This window comes from Rissa tridactyla, chromosome 9 (genome assembly GCF_028500815.1).
Source record: "Rissa tridactyla isolate bRisTri1 chromosome 9, bRisTri1.patW.cur.20221130, whole genome shotgun sequence".
Classification (NCBI taxonomy): domain Eukaryota; kingdom Metazoa; phylum Chordata; class Aves; order Charadriiformes; family Laridae; genus Rissa; species Rissa tridactyla.
In genome coordinates, this window is record NC_071474.1 from 39,901,079 (window position 1) to 39,920,340 (window position 19,262).

General features: G+C 45.8%; 1 protein-coding gene across 2 annotated transcripts in view; it reads right to left on the reverse strand.

Annotated features, from left to right (window-relative positions):
• The window catches only part of PASD1 (PAS domain containing repressor 1), a 56,563-nt gene extending 38,313 nt beyond the window's left edge, over positions 1–18,250 (reverse strand). Inside the window, exons 1-2 of one of the 2 annotated variants that reach the window (XM_054213934.1) lie at positions 17,917–18,250; positions 9,895–9,942 (exon numbers count right to left, since the gene is read on the reverse strand). The gene's annotated coding sequence lies outside the window, so the exon portion shown is untranslated. The remainder of the gene's footprint in view (positions 1–9,894; positions 9,943–17,916) is intronic. The other variant, XM_054213933.1, reaches the window with a different exon arrangement.
• Positions 18,251–19,262: the final 1,012 nt, after the last annotated feature.

Genomic DNA, 19,262 nt, shown 5'->3' on the forward strand with positions numbered 1-19,262 from the left:
GACATAAAGCCAAATAATCCTCAAATAATAACATCATTTTCCCTCGTGTAGGATGGGAGCAGAGGCAGTTGTCCACAGTTAATCCTTCAGCAGAAATCGAGATGTGCGTTTTCATGGGACTATTTCCAGGAAAGTCACACAGAGCTGAAGAGAAGGCAGCGCTATTGAAATCTAACAGTCAGAACAGAATATTCTCCAAACCTTCCATCAAATACAAATGATCTTAAAGCTCTGCTTCTGCTTATGGCTGATCCTGATGGTGCAAATGCATGTGGGTGGGTGGGTACACAGGCACACATATATAAAAAAACATTTTACTTCAGAGCAATTTAAAAAAAAAAAAACCAAAAAAACCAAAAAAAAAAACCCCCCCAAAAAAACCAAGGAGAGCAATTTCTACCAAGGAAAGCAGTGGTGACATTCAGGATGACTCCTGCCCCGCTCGCCTCCTGATGTTGGAAGTTAGGTAACCGTTCCTGCTGGGTGCATGCGAAGGGAGGGTGAGCAGGGCTCCCTCTCTCCTGCCTCAGGCCACTTTCTATCACATCCACTTCTCTGGCAAATCACAAAGGATGGGGGGGGTGCGTGGGAAGGTTAACCCAATAAACTTCAGCGATGAAAAGAGTGGCTCAACAAGCTAAAAAAAAAAAAAGTCCTCAAAGCCATTGATTCTGCAGCTTAAACAATATGGACAACATCTAATCATAAACCCACTGTGGAAATTCTGGCGAATTTCAGGGTGTCATTCAGAATAGTTTCAACACTATCATAGCAAACCCGCGAGGAACGTTTTTAAAAGAAACCACCAGTCTCTGCCAACTTGACAGCGCCGGCTTCCTCACCCACCGCCAAGCTGCCCCGGACGCGGGCGCTGAGCACCCGGACACCTTGTGCTCGGTGTTCAGGGATCACCGGCTGGAGCTTCTCCCGGGGAGGTGCCGTGCGTTACTCCCACGAAGAGGACATAATTTGCATCAACTGTATTTATGGCATCTAGCGAGGTCATTGGGTCCGTTTTCAGTTTCGGATTTTGTTTTGGCAACTATGTAGACACTAGGACAAACACGTCAAAGCTGTCTTTTTGGATGTGTTACCCTGAAATCCCTCTTGCAATTTCTTACCTCTTGTATTTACTATGGGTGGAACTCATCCCAAGCAGACAGCTACATAAAGTCTATGTGTCATTAAACTACCTACTTTTACGCCTTACGCTCTCCATGTGCACAGAATAAATGTAATCATGAGGCAACAAAGCAAATCAGCTATCTAATTAAACTAAATACCTTCTCCTCTACTTTTCTCAGCAAGAGAACACCCCCCACAACCACCAGTTCATTGAAAGAGGTAATAGTGGCATTCATGTCCTTCGCTGTTCTCTTTTTCTCCTCAAACAATACATTTTTTGCTTTGTTTCTTCTTTGCCCTTCCCAGTCTTGTATATAAAGTTAATTGGTGGTGGTACAGATGAGGAGATGAGCACTTGTGCTTTGTGTTTGCTTGTGCTGGGGGTTGAACTCATAATGCAAAAATAAACGTAAGGCCCGAGGGCTGCTTGCCTTGCACTGTAAAAGCAGGGGCCTTCAACTGGGTCAGGAGTGGGTCCTAGGTGGTTCCAGGACCACACTTCCAAACTATTCTGCTCCAGCAAGGAGAAAAATGCTGTGTATGACTTGGCTTCAAAGTCCATCTGCTCACAGGTTGCAGGACCAGCAGATGGTGGGAGCTATTTGTGGACTGGAGGATTTTCCTTCAAACTCGAACACCTTCTGTCTACGTACAGCACTCCCCTGGCATTGCCCAGTTAATGTACCTCAGCTCACTTCAAAGCCTGACAGCAACCCGAGTCGATCTTGGAGGATGCACCTGCGAAAGTGCTGTACACTCCTACCACCCGTGAAAGGCAGAAGAGTCTACCAACTCCCCAGCCCATTTAATGAAAGGAGCCTCATACTGTCAGCACTCCTCTGCTACATGACCAGATGTTTAGCATAGCTGATCCACACCTGCACAGTAGGTCTGCCCCTTTCCAGCACGCACAGACTGACTGTATGTGACACAAATCAGAACCTCCTGGAAGCACACGGCTTAATACACCTCCGCTGCCCCGGCCACACTCAATGCGACATCCCTGGATCCCCCCTCCAAGAAAGGACAACTCAGCTGGCTCCTCTGCTGCTGTTGGGCGACACGTGGGAAGGCAGCTGATGGGCTGGGGGCTGTACAGACAGTCTGCAGACAGGCGGCTATCCTTGACTCTGTCATTTCTGTGCTTCCTTAGATCTGCTTGGTCCTCTGCGCTGCCTGGGGAGCCCTTCGGCTGGTAAAATGGGAGGCCTCGGAAGTCTGGTTCTTGTTCAGCATCCTTTGATTTGTGCTGAACAACGTCTACTTTTCTGATGCTTTGCAAGCAGCTTGCTGCCATCCTCTCTCTCCTCTAATGCCTTTACATCAGGAAGCCTCGGTGCACTCCATAAACACAGTTACCCTTGTTGTACAAGTGAGGAAACGGGGGCACGCATTTTACTTCTGTCTCTTTTTACGAGCGTCCCAGTTTTGGGAAGCTGAATTTGAAAGAGTAAATGCAGTTACAGCCTAATTTTCAGTAATGCTGAAACCCAGCATAAGCACCTACAGACAATGCACATTTTGGAAAAGCTCGACCTAAATCATTGACCCAAGGTCACGCAGCAGAGTTAAGAAGTGAATCCAGATGTCCTCGTGATTAGCTCCGTCTATTGGCATTCAGTCAAGTCTTCCCTCCTAAAATAAGCTTCCTGAAGCATCTAAGACTATAGTCTTAGAACTCCCTTAAATACGCAGCACTGGTAACAACCGATTTTCAAATGAAGGAGGTGGGAAAAAACCCAATTCGTTATTTTTTCCTCAAGTGATCACTGACTGACCAATCAAAGGGCAGCTCAGAGTCATTTGATCTCAAACTTCTTCCTATAAATGAAAAAAGGAAGATTCTTCTCCCTTTTCAAACAACACGAAGAAAAAAAATGTTCTGCCTCAGTAATCCTAGACCTGAGTAACTTAATCTGCTCTCTGTTGCAATCTGTTTCCCATGTGTATCACCAGCCTGGAATTTCTGGAACTCAATACATAAGGAAGCTATTCAGAAAAAGGAAATACTACGACAAAAGGATTAGAGATAGGTCTGAACCAGATTGAAAGCCTCCCTATACCAGAGGAGAATTCAGCTCCTGATCCAGAGTTCAACATCTTGACTTCCGCTCAAATCTCAAACCTAAAAACTGCCAAAATGACAAATTTCCCAGAGGCAGACCACCTCTGGTTCAGAGAGAGAAGAAATGAGAAGACAGGTTGAGGAGCCCCGCGGTGGTACTGCAGCAGAAGTGGAACAGCCCTAGCTGTCTGAACAGTAAAACTGCTCTATAGAATAGAATAAAATATTTTAGTTGGAAGGGAACTACAATGATCATCTAGTCCAACTGCCGGGCCAAAAGGTAAAGCATGTTATTAAGGGTATTGTCCAAATGCGTCTCGAACACTGACAGGCTTTGGGGCATCGACCAGCTCTTTCAGAAACCTGCTCTAGTGTTTGACCACCCTCTCGGTAAAGAAATGCTTCCTAATGTCCAGCCTATGTAAAAGACCTGTGAGAAAATTATAAAAAGCTTTAGTAGTTAAAATTCAAAGTCTCCCATGCAAGCTTACTTAGAGTTTTATCTACTTATCCATTAAATGAATATCAAAGGATTCACTGCAGCTGAGCTAACTGACCTCATTTTACATCTTTGGCTTCACGCGTCCAAGTTCAAGCATAAGAAACTTCTTTACCCTCTTGGTGTGTTTAATTCTGGAGCATTCCAGGTATAATGTGCACATCAGTCAAAAGGAATTTAAACAAAGCCCTTACATTTCAAAATTTGTCTTATCCTCATTTGGCTCCGAGAATTTCAGCTGCTTGCCTTAAATGATCTACTCACATCTGCTCTCCAGCTGAGCCGTGTTCATGCCCCACTGACCTTACCGCTGCCATCTCTGTAATCTTGCAGCTGAGAATAACCAGCAATGCACCCAGCCCCTGTAAGCACCAAGAGCCTTTCAAGAAAGAGGAGGCAGAAAAGAATCAGCCTTTATATAACAGGGAAAAGAAGGATTTCAGAGAAAAACCATTGTTTGACTAAGGTGAGTAATGGGAGCCGCTCGCCTGAAGTGCCCTGGCCCAGCTCCCTTGGGCAATGGGAACTGGAGGCGTCAGCATCTTGCAGGATTATACTCCACAACGGCAGCTGGCAGATATTTTTCTAATAGAGGGCACAGCAGCATCGTTCACACTCATTTGATTCTATTTGCTGCCGTTCCTATTCAAACTCGGCTAATCCGATCAAGTTATTTCTTGGCCTGCGCCTTAAAGCTGAATAAGTAAACACCTTTCATAAGGTCTGAGCCCACTTGTTTCGAGTGTATGATTAAGGGCTGGACTCGAGTGTTATGGTGAGAAAACTCATCTCATTACTCAGAATTTCCAAAATCACTCACAGTTGTCTTGAAGTGACTCTTTTCCATCCACTGTTTTACTTCCTGCGTTGCAAATCCATAATACGGTTGCAAAGGGTCCCAAACACTAAATGTACATTTGTGTCTCAGCTGCCTCTTTGAGCTGAGAATAGCCCATAATGGCACCAGTTAGACACTACGATGCAAAATATTTTCTGTGGCTACCAGACCTTCTCCACAGATGTCTCTTCTTGTTTACTATGAAGAAGACAGATGATAAATATAGCCAGCAAATGCATTTTGGACAAAGTTGTGCTCGTTTGTAGCATTTGCATTAACTAACGCTAGAAGACTTATGCAACAGCAAAGATGTTGATCCAAGTGTAATTCCACTGTTGTTACACCAAGGATGGATTTGAACTATTGAAGCTGACAAATTTCTTTTAAGAACTGCTGCCACTTACTTATGTTACTGGTATTGTTAATAATATCACCGTTTGTTTTTTTTTTTCTTCTTTAAAACACCCCCTCCCTACTTCTCTTTCTCTTTTCTGAGACACTTTTAACTTCACATCCAATATTCTCTTTTGCACTATCTTGCCCACATCACTTCTCAATTCACTCCTCAAAAGACGCTTATTTGTTTTGAAGGCTTCAAGAATAAAAGAATATTTAAACAATTAACTGCAATCATATTCATCATTCTGCATGGTACCGCTGATATGCACTAGAAATATAACGAGAAAGCAAAACTTTCCTTCAGAAAGAAGAAAAGGGAAGATAAACATCCACAGATCTCTCTCTCTCTTATTACTTTGTTATCTTTTTTAGACTGCAAATATGTCAGTCACTGGAACACTTTCATACTAGGTCATTATTGTTGCACAAATTATGCACAAAGACCCAAGGCCTCATTCTGTCGTAGATAAGATATTCACACACGTCCTTTTTTCCCCCCCTTGCAGTTTATTTGCATGGCTGGATGGATAATCAACCATAATAACAAAATATGACTCAGCATGACTGAATGTCCACTTTGCTTTGGGGATTCTCTTTGGAAGTTTTTGTGTTGGGTTTTTTTTTTTTAACTATTGAAGACCGGAAAAGATGTGTCTCTCCCAGATAATGCTCATGTAAAAAAGATTTGAGTAAACACAGAGACTCGGGGGAAAGGGAAGGGATCAAACAGCAACATTTCTGCTATCGTACCCTCAAAGAGGCTCTGGTCTCTCGCAGAGTGACCAGCGCTGCAGAGCGCACGGTCCCTCGTCACCCGCAGCACGGGCAGGGGGCAATTCTCACCGACAGTAGAGGACGGACACGGGACAGAGAACTGGTCATGTCCCACAAGGGTGGGGATCTCTGAAATTAAGGACATATGGTTGGGGTTTTTTTCCTCATTTTCTTAATGCTGTTTATGGATTACAATTGTGCAAGCACGCGTAAAATTTTAAAATATGCTCTATTGCACATCTGTGATGGTCCAGTACTAAGAATCCTCCTAGTATGAGTCAAAATCAAGACTACAATACAACCAGCAAATTAAATACATGGGTCCATCTCTCTCGAAGGATAACTCTCCTCTACTAAGTAAGTAGTTAATGGCAGCAGTGATGGATACTGCCACCCTGCTGAGCACCCCTGGCTGTACGGATGTGGCTGACAAGGACGGTGGATATGTGCCTATAGACATCTATAGTCCTGGGTTTCAAGTAAGAGACTGGGCCAGCTGAAAAGGCTGCAGAGGGAGATCACACCTCACCTGGGACAGAGTGAAAAGAGCACTGAAAAGCTTGGCCCTTTGTTTAGATAGATCCATTGGCACATGCCTCCTTTTTTAACCATCTGTGTAACTCTTGAAATGGCGAAAACAGTGGGATTTGTTTGTGTTTCCAGAATTAGGATAAACATGAATTTATTACCTAGGGCTTTCCTGACCAAAGCGCCTTAAACCATATATCCATAGGCTAACAATGTCCATACTGTATTTAACACAACAAAATTAGGCTGGCTGAGAAAATACACATTAAAACCAGCTGATGAAAAGAATCATACCGTAATGTACGCTCATAAAAAACACATGGGTTAAAAGGGAGCTTGTTTCTGTGATAATCTGACTACGTAATACCACCAAGGCCAGCAAGTTCCCTGACAAACATCTACGCAGCAGCATGAGGCCAGCAGCAGAAGTTAAAAACACCCATGACCTTTAGCTGGCAGCCCCAGTTTCCTCAGAATTTCACATCATGTTCAAGAGGCAAATATCATCTGTAATCCCAACCTCCTCCTTTCATGCACTGCTTTTGTGCATGTGTCCTAAGAAGAATCACAAGCAAACTATACAATCGTTTAGCCAAAACTCAAGCCGGGAAAGCATTCAATCAGGCAGAGAGAAAAGTTAACTTCCTCCTTCCTTTTCTTCCTCTCATCAGCCCTTCCGCAAAAGATCAGTACTAAAATCCCTATCTCGACTTCACTGAAATGAGTATTACACCCGTCCTGACTGAACATTAAAGTTTCTTCCAAATTAATTCAGTTTTCTTTTCAGCAAGCGAGAATTGCAGAACAAACAAGAAATTAAAGCCGTGTCCTGAATTATTGCTTACGTATAGCCCGTGCTTCAGAGAGCCAGCGGGGTTACCGCGTAGCAATGGCACGACAGGGGCACAGAGCACACAGTCCCAGCTCAGCTCCCAGCCAAGGGCTGCGGCCACCACCGAAGCCTGGCATCGGGTGGGCAGGTGCAAAACCGAGGCAGAGGATGGAGGTTTTGGTGCTTGGGCTGTCATCTTCCTACTGAAGCCAAGATCTGTGCCACGATCATGTCCCCGTGGCAAAATCTGCAGCTTTGTGCCCATCCTGTAGACAAATGCGGCACGTTGTAAACCAGGATGAAGGTGGCCGTGTTTATTAGGGTTAAGCACGTTGGGCTCTCTTCAAAGCGAGCCCCTGGTTATGATCAGTGCTGTCACAAAAGTAATCCAAAATACCCAAGCTGTCTTCTTCTACACTGAGGTTTAAATGAATAAGAAATCAAGTACAGAACCACAAAATGCTTCTCTTCAGCCTCAGAAGCTTGTTTACCGTCGCCGTAGTAGCTGAATTGCTGAATGAAATATTTACAACTATTCATGCAATCAAACTCATTTTCCTTAGGAAATAACTGATTAGGTATCTCACATCTGCTCCTGACAATGATTTAAGCCTGTGCTGATCCATATCTAGACCTGACATGAATGTTAATGTTTCAGAAACAGTCATCCTTAATAGGAGGGTGACGACAGGCTGCCCGGGTCTGGTGGCGATTGGCTGCAATTGGGAACTTCTCTATCTACAGGTGAAGGATGACACAATCAGCCCACAATTTTCTCTAACCTTATGACCTGGGGCTTAGGAAGCCTGGCAGGAGACAGACGCTAGAGCAGAGCTTGACGCGGAATTATCTTGAGAATTATCTTCCTATCCCCGTCAAAAGTTTTTAATATCTCACAGATGTTTGCTTCCTCTCTGCAGAGCAGCAATCCTGCTCTGCCGGACTCCAGTGTTGCACGTCATCCTTCCAGCAACGTTTCACCATCAGGGCTCTTTGATTGAAGCTGCTGCAAGTGTTGCAAAGCTGGGAGGAAAATCAGCTGCTAGTAAAGCTGGTTGAAATAATTCCCTAATAAAACATGATGTTCATGTCAGGAAAGACACAAAAGTAAATTCCACATTTTTGCTCAAAAAAAAATAGCTGTTTTATGGATAAACAGTCAATGCCAATGCGCTATTCGAAACAAAGAGAGAAATCTAATGTTTAGTTAATCGGATTTAATTCATCCAGCCATCTTTCTTTTCCACAGCCACCTTTCTTTTCCAACTTATTGAAGAAGCAGGAAAAAGAAGTATTTATCGCAATGGCTCCAAACTCCATACTCTTAGTTACTGCACAGAGCAAGGGAGAAATATCGGCCCCTCTCAGGTCAACTGCAAAGCTCTTCAACGTTGTGCCAAAGATGCCAATGACAAAGGTGATGATCTGTATTACTGCTCCCGCTGGCAAGGCGCATCCATTGAGATAATAGTGCTTCCCAAGTTCTGACAAGAGCAACTAGGTCAGAAGAAAACTTTTGGCAACACCTATAATCACTGCAAATTTTACTTCAAGGTCAAGGAACCAAATAAAAACGACTGAAGAAACAGAACATTGGCCTGCAAAGGACCTTGTAGAGCTGTAAATCAAATATAAACGAAGTCTATATAAGTGTCTGAACAGTAATCTCTGGAACAGTCAGGAATGCCTCATAAAAGTAGATTTCAAACACAATCCAAAGAAGATCAAGCAGACAATTCATCTCTCTCAGGACTTCCGTACATCATAAATAGGCATTATGCCTTCTATGTAAAGCAGCTCATTATCTGATTTATTCACCGATATCTCTTCTTATTCAAACAACTCAAACCGGACTGTATTAGAAAATCCCAGAATAGTTTGCTCGGCACTGCAGCTTTTGAAATAAGATTATATTTATAAAATTTTACTTACTGGGCAATCAAATTCATGTTAATATAATACACTATCTCTAAGGACAATTTTTAAGAAAGATGCTATTCCAGCTGGATCACTTATTAATATTCATATGCTTGCCTTCAAAAAAAAAAATCAGAACACAGAAGGTGTTCTTTGCGTTAGTCTTTTTTCCATCCCTCAAGCGAAAGCAGAGATTCTGCTCTAGTCACAACAGCTTAGCACCAACAAACTAATCAGTCTAACACTCTACATCTTGATAGGTCTACTAATTGCCTTTTTAACTATGAATATACCCAAGATAAGGAATTCATCTCCAGATTCGAAACATGAGCCTTGGATAAGACAAAGTTCTGATTCAGGCTCATTTCTTGTTTCCAAATGATTTAGTGGCACTTTAAGTCCATTGCATTTATTCTTCTCCCATTTTAGGTAATGGATCTTTGCCCTTCCCAGACAGTACACCAGGACTACTACAGAATCATACATGCTCCCCTACCATAATAACCTTCTTCTGGGACCCCCTCCTTTCAAACTCCAAATTATTTCCAGAAAGTAGAAAAAAAGGAGTTGTAGACAATTTTCCCACGTAACAAAATTTTCAGCACGGATTCCCGAATTGTGCAAACTTCCCCAAATAATGGGCTTCTGCTCTGGGCCCGGTGACACATAGATACCAGGAGGTCTTGCAGTGTAAGACCCAAGTCCCAAGAGACGCGAAGATGCCCCAGATAAAGAAAGTGATTTAGATTCACGGAAGTCCATGCTCCAGCAGAACAAGCAATGGGAATTGCCTGTCCCAGGACTGGCACCCACAGGCCAATCCATACTCCCTCTGCAATTACACAGCTCCCCATCACCGCTGCCATGCGGGAGGCAAACCCCAGAGCTTATGATGGAAAGAAAATAAAGTAACTCACTTTTTCTGTGTTGACACATTTTCTCCACTAATGACAAGGCTCAGCCCTCTGCAATAAGCAAGATTAAATAGAAAATGTCTGTGTTAAGATTAGCACAAAGAGTTTGTTTTATTAATACTTCCTACTGCGCCCCTTCCATTAAAAGCCTGCCCCAAAACGAAACCAATTTTGCCAATTATTCTATTTGAGAGAAAAAGCAAACTGTTGATATCCATCTTTAACACATGCAGAGTCAACCAAAGTCCCACCTTTTTTTTTCGCACAGGACTCGCTTAACACACACACACTTAATGCATCACTTCATAAAATTTGGTTGGAAACAGTTTGATCGGAGTGAATATTCTTAATTTACTGTAAATCGTGCCAGTGTACGTTGCACTCAGGGACAGGACGAACAGGTTTATGGTCAAACTTCCTCAGCAAGGGGTGTAACCCTCCCCAGCTATTACAGCCTCTCTAATTGCTGTGTTTGCTGTGACAAGCCAACAGTGGACCAAACACACAGCATCCTCCTCCATACATAAAAACAGATTTGCAGTTTGTGCAGTAGAGCCTTAAACAGCCTAAACCCAAGGGCTGACTCTCAGGGACGTTTATTTTTCTCTTCAGCTGATGCTCTGGGAGAGGTTCTCGCTGCACAGAAGTTGATGGAAATTGAACCTTTGCCTTCATCAGGGCCAGGGTTCATCTCATCCCCTCCAGATAAAACCTCTGCGGTCGCTTGAAAAATCTTCCTATAATGCTGCCATGTCTATGCAAAATAATTAACGGCAATGGGAGCTATTATCAGCTCATCTATCATTCATTTATTTCTCCAAAAAATGGTTTACTTAGTATGTTGCTTATGGCCAAAACTTTATTGTCCTGAAGCAATAACCACGCTGTGCTGTGCGTTAAAACAAGATTAAAGTAGGCTGAGCCCAGAAGAGAGTAAACAAACCTTATTAATTTCTTTTAAGCATGTGTGTATGCGTGTGTTTGTGGGCTGAACAGATGAAGCAAGAGAGGAGATTAGCATTTTTATGGATATGATTCCTGCCATTGCTACATACTTGAAAATCTTGCCTAAGCTCGGGCAGTCTGTAAACAAGAATAAACACACCTACAAATATCTTTGCGTTTATCACAGAATGGATTATCTATTAGTCAATCAATTAATCAATCTCTCTATACCTGGCACTCAACAGAGCACCTCACATTGACTTATAGGTCACCTATGGGTGAGGGGGAACACAAGTGGTGGGGTGACAGAGGTCCAGGGTAAGCTGAGCCGTGACCCTGCCATGGGGAAGAGGGGGGCTTGCCCAAATCCCTGCCCAGAGCCAGGGCACAGAGAGCAGCCCCGGGGGCAACTGCAGGTACAACACAGCTACCGGCCAAGCCCGGGGTACTCGGTGCTCACTGTAAAACTCCACATTTTTCTGGTTTATGCAGCAAATCCCTGAGAAGCAGCCCTGGGAGACTGAGGTCCCAGAAGCTGACGAGGGTGACGTGCAGGGTGGCATAGTCCTCCAACGCCGTGTCAGTGGTGGTGTGGGGAAGACCAAGCCCCTTGCTCTCCCCGTCCGCTTGGGACTCCTGGGCGTTGAGGACCTGGTGGGAGGGGGGCATAGTTGTCCCCAGTCCATCTGCTCCGCAAAAGGCGGGTAGCGCTAGTGTTCAAGGCAGTTTTTAGCCAGTGTCACATCTTCAATCATACCCAGAATATGCACATCACGAACAAACCCTCCTATGCTCGTCTTCCTTCCACCACCATCAACGGGAGGCCATTTCCAACTGCTGATGTGTGCGCTTGGGTGTGTTTGTGTGTGTGTGTATCATTTTTCCAAAGGCAGAGCTCCAAGGTCTTGCTCTGCCTCCCTCCCTCTTCGGGAAAGATATATTTTACAGTGTTCTCTGTGACAATGTTTAGCGAGCCTCTTGGTTACCATAGCGCTATGCACTAAAGAAATGTCGACAAATTAATCAATTATACAATTGTGTTTGCCTAAGAACACAAGTCACAGTCAGATGATTCAATGCATTTCAACAGCTCCATGGAGTTTGGTTAACACACTTCCTCTTCTACCATCTCAATATTATCCTCATCTGCACTGTCATTTTTCCATATTTCAATTTCTCTTTACAGGCAGCTTATCAGGTATGTGATCTCTGCTTCAGGCTAAGTCAAGCTGTTTTCCTTCTTGCTTGCCTGCTTGTTTTCTGTCCCCTTTTTTTTTTCTTTGCTTCTCTCTTTCTTGTAATAAGATGCACATCATGCATTCAACTTTCCTATAACAGAACTGTGTTTTTAAAATTACTAATCCATCACTAATGCTTAGCAATCTCTTACTTCTTCAAGAGGTTATCCTGCACAACTTACAGAATTTTGCTCTGACCTGCACCAGAGCAGAGCTGATTTTAAGTCCAGCTTTGCAACTTATTTTAGGAATATCAGGTGGAAAGGGAACGGCGGGGACACCAACGCCAGCACTCCGGTCTTGGAAAACAACACTATTAATGGCTACTTCACAACATCTCCTCAACCTGCCGAGGTGCACCAGGAGCCCCAGAATGTTTCCTCACATCCTACAACAAACTTACGATACACATCAGAACCACAAAAGATTAAACTGCATTGTGACACAGCAAAGGGCAAGTGAAGATCTCTGCCAGTACTGCATGTCCTTGGATCCACGCAAAAATCATGAAACAACACTAGCAGCGGATCCCAGAAAATATCCCATGAAATGCAATACAGTTACTGGCAACACAACCCGAAGGAAAAATGCCTCTCTGGCATCAAATCTGATGAACAGGTTAAACCAGGGAGCATGCCAGAAAAAACTGCAGGCAACTGTGTCCATCTAACGCTAAAAGGAGTGAGTCTCTGCAATGCACCCTCCAATGTGTAGTGCTTGAGAGGAAGGTAAACATGGGGGGGTAAAAAGATTCAAATCTACAGCAACAGGGAAAATTCATTCTTGCCTTGGCTCCCAAGAAAAGAGCAGAAGCCTTGATGCATGGGGTTAGCAGTGCAAACAAAACCAGGTCCATTCTCCTTTCAACCTTACATTAAAAATATGACTATACTGGAGACCAAAGGACTAACTCTGCAAACTTAATTTCCTATCTCCAGGAACTCTCTAATCTAATTGTATAACCTCTTTCATAAGATTATCAAGATCTATCTCAAAACTACCCTAATTGAAAGACTATTACACAACTTCAATCCTTAGGTAGGTAGAAGCTTTCTTCTAATTTCCCATCCAAACTTATTCATGACCAACTCAGACAATTTGATCTTCTGTGGATGCTATCTTTTGACTCAGTTTTTCTGCCTTCTTGCTCTTTAGTCCCACCTGTGTGGAAAAAGACCTACTGTAACCTGTCCTTTCATTTTTTCAGCTGGCCAGAGCTAACCAAATTATGCTCTTTAACCTCATACAATACAACTTCATACAACAGACGGTCCATTTGTGTAACCACATCTCTAGCCCTCCTACTGTTGCAATTTAACATTTTCTTGGCTGGGGTATCCAGAGCTACGCAAAATCCCGATGGGCTACTCCATGAGCAACGGAAAGCCCTTGTACCGACACTCCGTATGATGATTTGTACGATGATAATATCACACTTCCCTGAATCTCTCCTATTATTTTCCTTTGATATCCAAGGATGTCATTGGTCTCCTTCATGGCTTTATCTCACTGCTTGCTTGCAGGTATCTCCCGACCAGCCAGCGCATCCACATCTCTCCCTTCTGTCACAGACAGCTGACGAGCTCCTGTTTCACACTGGAAATTCTTGTTACTGGTCTCCACGCTTAAAACTTTGCATGACTTTGCACTCGACGCTATTAAATGTCATTTTATTTCTATCACTCCGATCAACAGAGTCATCTAAATTCCTTTCATATGATGACCCGATCCTCCTCCGTATTGACAATACCTCCCAACTTTGTGTCATCCCACACAGCTCCTGGGCACACCCCCAAATCCTGCCCACAGGTCAGAGCGGCTCCGCTCAACAGGCGTGAGCCTGGTCCCAAGGGAGCGACAGCACTAATCTCTCTCCAGCCCCATGACTTTCTTTGGATACCCCTCTCCATTCAGACAACTTTTATTCACACACAACTTGTGTATCTTTTCCTTAACCAGCTCTTTTTCCACCTTTCAATTCTTGTATTGGACCACCATCGTCATTTTAAGCAATAAAGCCCCGTGGGGCATGGTATCAAATGCTTGGTTTTAGATAAATTACATTCCTGCCTTACCCCACCTAAATAATCTCTTATACAAAAAAGATGTTAGATTAGTCCAGCACAATCCATCTTTGATAGAAATCTTGTTGTAATTTAGCCTGCTTCCTCATTATTTCCATGTCTGATTATTCTTTCCTACAAAATACGTCACGAGACACTGTACACTGCATTCACATCAGCAGGCCTATAGTTCCATGCATCGCTTTTTAATTTTTTGACTGCACAGGGGCTCCGGGTACAGGACACGAATGCTTCCCCTCTTCTGCAGCTGAAGAGCCACGGGAGAGCCTTGCTGCAAACCTCGTGCCACTGCTTTTAGTATTCCAGGACTGGGATTATTGTCACTTCTTCATTTGTCTCACTAAGATATCTGAGTTTTGCTTGTTTGCTTTCTTTCTTTTTTTTTTTTTTTTTTAAACTTTGCTATGAATAGCTTTCAGTCTCCTGCAGATTTGTTAGTAATTACACTCTGTTCCAGATTTACAGAAGGTTCTGCTTTCATGAGAAAGTTGTGTCATTATTTAGAGACATGAGTTCTCCTTTCAGTTTAGGCACGGCTAATTTCAGTTCTGTATAAATTGACTAAGCGCAGGTTTTGGCTGAACCCAAATAAGTTCATTTGAACCAAAATAAGAATGTCCTTACGCAAGGTCACATCAGGTTAATCAAATCACTTTAAAAATGGACTTAAACTAAATTGGTGTAATCTCCGCATGTAGACAAGGCCAAAGCCAATAATGGAATATGAAGTAGGTCAAAGTCTCTCATTAATTGTACACACCTCTGCGGTTTGGCTGAATCTGGGGTTTCTGAGGCCAAGCAGACGCCAGCCAGCCCAGCTGGGTGCACAGCCCTTGCTGAGGCCTCGCCACCACCTCAACCTCACTTAAAACTGGGGTTCAAGTGGGGCTGGAGTAATAATAAACACGCTTTTGCAGGGCTTCTGCACAGGGGCACTCTTGGTTGGGCACACAGGCTACTGGCCAGGTGAGTCCCACTGGGCCAACGGGCACAGAGTCACTATTGCAGCAGGACAACGTGGGACACATCGAGCAGAGCATGGCCTTAGGTCAACAAAGATTTGCATGAAAGAAGGGTGTCATCCAGGTCGTAACAAATAAATACAGCTTTTGTACCTGCCTGACTTCCTTAATAGAGGTTTGGAACTGAAGTGATACAGAGGTGTATCGTTTCAATACCAGCAAAGACTGGTCCATACTATTTTGGGTTTCTATTAGGTTTTATTATTTTGGTTAAAGTCATATTATTCCACTAGAACCCATAGCGGTTTCAGTACAAGCCTGGCTTCAGTTGTTCTGGTATAGGCACATAGCTTATTCGCCCGGTCTTGAAGGAATGAGCTACGCTGGCATCAAAACCTTTGTATCGTTACATGTGAATCTTGGGAGGTTGCGTAATTTAAGGCAAAACAATGCAACTTCTGTGCATAGACAAGCCCTAGCTCCAAACTGTAAAGACATTCTACCAATTTTTGGATACTACTAATGAGCAGAAGTTGGATTTGACATCAGTATCTCTGAAATGTAATGCTGCATCCAACACCATGAGACTTTAATTATGAACTACTCATTTTCTAATTTTAATCTTTAACCCTAAACTATTTTTGAGTACTTGATGTGTGTCTTGAACCAGCGAAATAATTTAATACAGACGTAATCTGAGTGGCTAAACCCAGGAACCACCACATCCCTTACTGCCAAATTTCACTGAAGTTTGCAGTTTATAAAAAAAAAAAATTCAATCCAATTTTACTTTTTCCTCTAGATCAAGTAAGTCTAATCCACAGTTCTAAATGAACAGAATACATGAGCAGTAAGCAACCACTCCTAAAGCAGTTTGCGTTTTTCCTATTCCATCTTCCAGAAATATTCTGAAGATTCAGTGGTAAACACGTTTAGCCCAAGAGATACGAATGCCTCCCTTCCGTACAAACTTCCACTTTTGGCTTAACTCTCTCCAGCTTCCTCTCCTCATTAGTGCTTTCTGCATTTGTCAGAACTTCGTCAGCCAGAGCGCTGTCGTTACAGCGCATCAGTGCACGGGGTGCTCCGCTCCTCCGCGATGCATCACTGACACGCTGGTTTACTCCGATCAGCACGTTACAGGAAAATTATCTTTTTTTTTTTCTTTTTTTAATACAATTTCTAGAAAACCAACAAATCCAACTATATTTTTCTGACTGGCTAACTATGGTGAGGCATTGCAGCCTAGGAAGTTTATAAAAATTACACAAATTCCCAAGCAAACCAGCGCATGTTGTAGTATGTTCAGTACAAGGGGTTCACACTGCATACTCCTGAAAGCACCTGCTGCTCCAAACAACATTGGCAGGACTTAAGAAGACTGTAAAGCCTGTGTATCAAAACACGAAGAGCTAGCTGGCTCTTTAAGGCAAGTTCCCATTTCCAGAGCTAGGGATTAGCGAGTAGCGATCCAGCAAAATAAGGAGAGGGGAGCACCCTCATTCTGTCTAAAAATGAAGTGACTCCTGACACTTTCCCATCTATACACCAGAAGGTCAGGTCCCATCAGTTAAATCAGCACCCCTGCTTTCACTGCACACGACAAAATAAACTCAGGCTAATAAACAACCCTGCCCTCCCAGGTTATACTGCAGCCTCGCAGGCGGGCAAAGCACCGGACATTTTAACAGCTTTGATTTCAGGTACGTTATCTCCAGGGCTGCTCCCCTGCTGAAGAAGACAACTTCATTCAGTGCTAGTTGGCACTTCGATGCCAGTTCTGCCCCTAAAATGGAACTGGTCTGCTCGACTCCTCCAAAATCCACTTAGGAGGGACCAGCTTTGCAGATGGCTCAAGAGCCTCCCCCTGCCTTTGGGGACTGTGGCATTTTACAAAGGACGAGTGCTCTCTAAAGTGCATATGACACCTCGTTTATGAATCAGGCTGGGCTCAGCTTTGAACTGTGCTTCCAGTGCAAGCTACCCAGAGCAATCGGTTTGCAATTTCTGCCATGACGGACCAAGGCTTGGAGTTATCATTCACAAATCCACAGCTGAAACACACGGGGGGCTTTCAAAGCCTTCATAATTCCCCGCTTATAATGTAAACAGTCTGTAAAATCAAATAACACAATAACCCTGGTGGGAGGAGTAACTTTTCAACCTGGATTTTAGATGCTATATTTAGGCACAAGACTCACTTTGGAGGTTTTTCTCCCCCCATCGTGTTTTCAGCCAAACACATTCCCAGAACGACAGAAATTCAAGACAGAACGAGAAAACCGCCATCAGGCCCCGTTTTAGCCCCCAGCAAAGCGGTGTGTGTCCCCCCCAACCTCAACGCCCCGCAGCTCTCGGTCGTGCTATTCCCGGGCCGCTCCGTAACCCGGCGTCCGCGGGCACCTGCGGGGCCGGGATGAGCCCGGTGTCCGGCCGCGCTCCAGCATCCCCGGCCCGGGAGCCGCGGGGGCAGCACCGGAGCCCCCTCCCCGCCTCACCTCTCCACCGGGAAACCCACCGGGGAGCCCGGGCTGCACTCCCGTGCCCGTCCTCCCGACACACGGAATTTTTTTTGGGGGGTGGAAATCAGACGACTTAAGTTGGCGGCTGTAAATTTTCCTCTCCAAAACTTAATTGGGACCGGTCCTAGAGGTGTTGGAGGAGGACAAGGCGAAGCGGCAAATGCTCTTCCCGGGGCACAGGGCAGCCCGTCCCGCCGCTCCCCCCCGAGGGGCACCCCCCCCGCCCCGCGAAGGGTCCGCGGCGTCCGTGTCCCCGCCGCAGCGGGGTACGTACCGTGTCGGAGGATGCGCGTCCCGCAGCCGCTCTCAGTGCCATGCCCAGCCCCGGCGCGGTGCCCCCCCGGCGCCGGGGGTTACCGCCCGCCGCGGGGTCCCGCTGCCCGCAGGAGACATGGCATGAGGGCGGGCAGGGCTGGCGCGGTGGGGAGGTGGGTGGTCGCCCGGTGGGTGCGGGCTACCGGCGAGCTGCGGCGGGACTTGTGAAAGTCGGCGATTGCGGCGGGCGGTTGTGTAACGCGGCGGCGGGCTGAGCCCGTCCCCCCGGCACTGCACAGGCGCGCTCCTCCTCCCCTCCCCGCCGACACCGGGGCGGGCAGCGCCGGGACGGAGCGAAGGACGGGCGCAGAAGGGGCGCAGGAGGCGCGCAGCCCGGGCAGGGCAGGTGGCGCCGGTACCCTCCGCCGGGAGGAGCCGGCGGAAAGTAGGTCAGCGGCACCGGCAGCGAGCCCCGGGAGGGCTCGGCCGCGGAGCCCGGCCGGCACCGGCCCTTCTCCCCTCCCCTCCCCTCCCCTCCCCTCCCCGGGTTTCGCCGGGCGCTGCGCGGGGGGGAGCGGGGCGGCGGCAGCGCGGCCCCGGCGTTCCCGCTGCCCGCCGGGTCCCGCAGCCTCCCTGCTCTCCCCGGCAATTCGGTTCGGCACCAGTTCCATGCCCGACACGAGCAGCGCTTTGACGGCATTAGTCATCCCATGCCATGAGTCACTGATTTAACATTTGCTGCTTCCTTCCTCATACGACTTTTTTTTTTTTTTTTCTTTCATTCTTTCTTCCCTTTCTCTCCGGTAATTATTTTCTCTCTCCTCAGGGACAGTGGGCGCCCGCGACATCAGCCGTGCCCGGCTCCGGGCGAGGAGGTGGCGGGTCCCGCCGGCCCGGCCGCGGTAGCTCCGGAGGGGCGGAGGTGGGGCCGCTTTTCACTCGTTCGTTAGGTAATGCTGATTGCCGGGGATTTGATTTATGCTTCTCCTGTCTCTGGAAGCAGTAGATACCAAAAGCTGTGGCATCAAGGTTGGCCTGTAGCTTTCTCCTTTCTCTTCTCAAGGTACTGCTGGGAGCGGATCAGCGCTGGCTGGGGCGCTGCAGTGGGAAAAGCACGTTTTATGTCACCATTGGGGTAACCTGGGGGAACGTGGGGCTGGGGACATTGCTTGGGTCCCTGCCCCACGCCCCAGGGTGCTGCAAGCAGCTGCATCATGTAATCCCCTTCCAAAACTGAGTGAACTCTCTCTAACTAACAAGTTAGATATTTTGGGTGGGTGTTGGTTTTGGTTCTCCCTCCCCTCCGCCCCCCGCCCCAACGCCTCTTGGAAGGCTGCTCCTCAGCCTGTGCAACGCTGGGAGATG